General features: G+C 54.0%; 1 pseudogene; it reads right to left on the bottom strand.

The window, feature by feature from the left end:
* The window catches only part of LOC142792460 (large subunit ribosomal RNA), a 7432-nt pseudogene that overhangs the window by 3008 nt on the left and 1924 nt on the right, over positions 1-2500 (bottom strand).

The raw sequence follows: 2500 nt of genomic DNA, 5'->3' as shown, positions 1-2500 counted from the left end.
CGACCAGCGATTTGCCTCCGAATGTCAGCACTGTTACCGCATTTTGGTAAAAGTCTTCAATGTACGAGATAAAGTCTTCAGAGATCCCTTTTCTGCGTAAGGCTCTCAAGATTGCCGGTAAAACAACCCTATCGAAAGCCTTCGCAATGTCAAGCGAGGCCAGAGACAAGGGTCGCAGTGACTTGCGCGCTTCATCAATGATTGTCGCAAGGAGAAGAATGTTTTCAGCACACCCATCCACTGGCAAAAATGCCCTCTGCTGCAGGTCCAAATCGAGGTCAGCAAGCAGCCTTCGGAAATATATCTTATGAAGCAGTCTAAGGAGCACATGAGATATTGAGATTGGGCGGTGTTGCGAGGCTGTTGAAGCACCAGGAACTTTGGGAATGAAGATCGTTCGTGCTTGGGTGAGAAAGAGTGGAAGTCGCTTCAGCAGCAGGAGCAAGTTAAGTAGAACCTGGAGTATTACTGGCGGAACCTTCCGCAGTTCCCTCGCCGCAAAGCCATCAGGTCCGGCTGCCGAGCTTGATGAGGGCATTGCCGCCTTAATGTCCATTTCTGTGATAAGGAACACAGGATCGATAACCTTGTGCGGGCGTTCGATAGCAGGAGACACTGATGAAGGCACCACTTTCTCCATGATCTCTCTCCATTCTTCTAGAAAAGCTTGGGGATCCTCCACCTTGGAGTCCGCCTCTCCATCCAGAATCTGTCTTGCACACTGTGTCCTGTTCCGTCTGAAGAGTTGTTGTGTCAAGGCGTATTCCCGCTTCTTTTTCTTCCTGCGACTTTCTTGAACAGGTGGAAGAGGTTGGCGACCATGCGGACGCAAGTCCGAAGCGAACACCTCCCTTAGGTAGGCATTAAGAGCTATCGTTATATCCTCCCTGTCGAGGAATCTCTTTGCAAGCTCCCATAGCTTGTATGCTTGGTACGCTCTTGGCGGAGGTTTTGTTGTTAGACCTCTTAGCTCAGCCTCAATCACCTCACGGTGATTTACCTCGGGGATGACCAGGGAGGCGTCCTCAACAGCTTGCTCCCCAATGTCGGCTAGCACCTCCTGAGTGCTTCTTGAGTAGAGTCTGTTCTGTAGGTCTTCCACCAGCCTCTTGTAACCTTCCTGCCTTCTGTGCGATTTAATGCTGTGCAGCGTGCGGTGCGGAAACGCTCTTAGTAGCTGTGCATTGATGTCCCGGACCTTCTGGGATCTTAATTCAACCTCCTTAGTTGCCATCAGGTACTCCTCCTCCTTTTTCCATCTGGGCTTGAGTCTGGCCAGATTCACATCTTCGTTGTATTCTTCAAAATGCCGATGCCGGCGATGCTGGCTCAGGCCAATCTTGCTACCAAAGGTTGCAGTACATTCTGGACATTGGAATGTCGTTGTCATGGTTGATATGTGGCCTGTCATATTCGCGTCAGCCGGGGCGGCATTTTCGGAACAGCCGGTAGCTGCTCCGTTCTCAGAACCTTCCTCTGTGGGCTTGTTGCCCGAACGCTTTGGCATGCTGCTCCTTTGAGTGATTTCTCCGGGGGGCGACCCGCAGAACACAGGTTCACCTCCCTCGTCCTCGTCATCGGACGAACGTAAGTCGGGTGGAAGTACGAACTTCCTCCTGACCCTAGGTCCTACCCCCGTAGACATCCAGACTGACCCCACATGGACACTGTCAGCAGAATCGCGCGCATTCGCCGCATTCGACAAGAGAGTCATAGTTACTCCCGCCGTTTACCCGCGCTTTTTTGAATTTCTTCACTTTGACATTCAGAGCACTGGGCAGAAATCACATTGCGTCAGCACCGATCAACGGCCCTCGCAATGCTTTGTTTTAATTAGACAGTCGGATTCCCCCGGTCCGTGCCAGTTCTGAGTTGGCTGTTTTCTGCCGGCCGAAGCAAGAACCTCAGGCGCGAAGCCCACGGAAAATGCACAGCTGTGGCTTTCCACAGGAAGGTCCCGACGCTGGTCCGGGCTCGGCCGCACCGCTTTTTACGGCGGCGAGCCTCGCCCAGTCCCGGTGCAGTGCCGTTCCTGCTTCTGGACCCCAGCCCGACCGGCTCAGCCCTCAGAGCCAATCCTTTTCCCAAGGTTACGGATCCGTTTTGCCGACTTCCCTTACCTACATTGGTCTATCGACTAGAGGCTGTTCACCTTGGAGACCTGCTGCGGATGTGGGTACGGTCCGGCACGAAAATCACACTCCCTCACTCGGATTTTCAAGGGCCGACAGGAGCGCACCGGACAGCGCAAGAGCCGCACTGCTCTACGGAGCCACCGTCCCTATCTCGGGGTGAACCCATTCCAGGGACTCGATCTCCTTACAGAGAAAAGAAAACTCTTCCCGGGGCTCCCATCGGCGTCTCCGAGCTGGTTTGCGTTGCCGCACTGGGCTCCGAAGAGCCGATCTCCGTAGCCGGGTTCGGGACTGTTAACCCGATTCCCTTTTGGTTGCAGCGGGGCGTCTCCGTATCACAGACTGAGCTGCACAAACGCGCCCGC

This window comes from Rhipicephalus microplus, unplaced genomic scaffold (assembly GCF_043290135.1).
Source record: "Rhipicephalus microplus isolate Deutch F79 unplaced genomic scaffold, USDA_Rmic scaffold_223, whole genome shotgun sequence".
Lineage (NCBI taxonomy): Eukaryota > Metazoa > Arthropoda > Arachnida > Ixodida > Ixodidae > Rhipicephalus > Rhipicephalus microplus.
The sequence above is the reverse complement of the archived record's forward strand: the minus strand, read 5'-3'. Positions and strand labels throughout refer to the sequence as shown.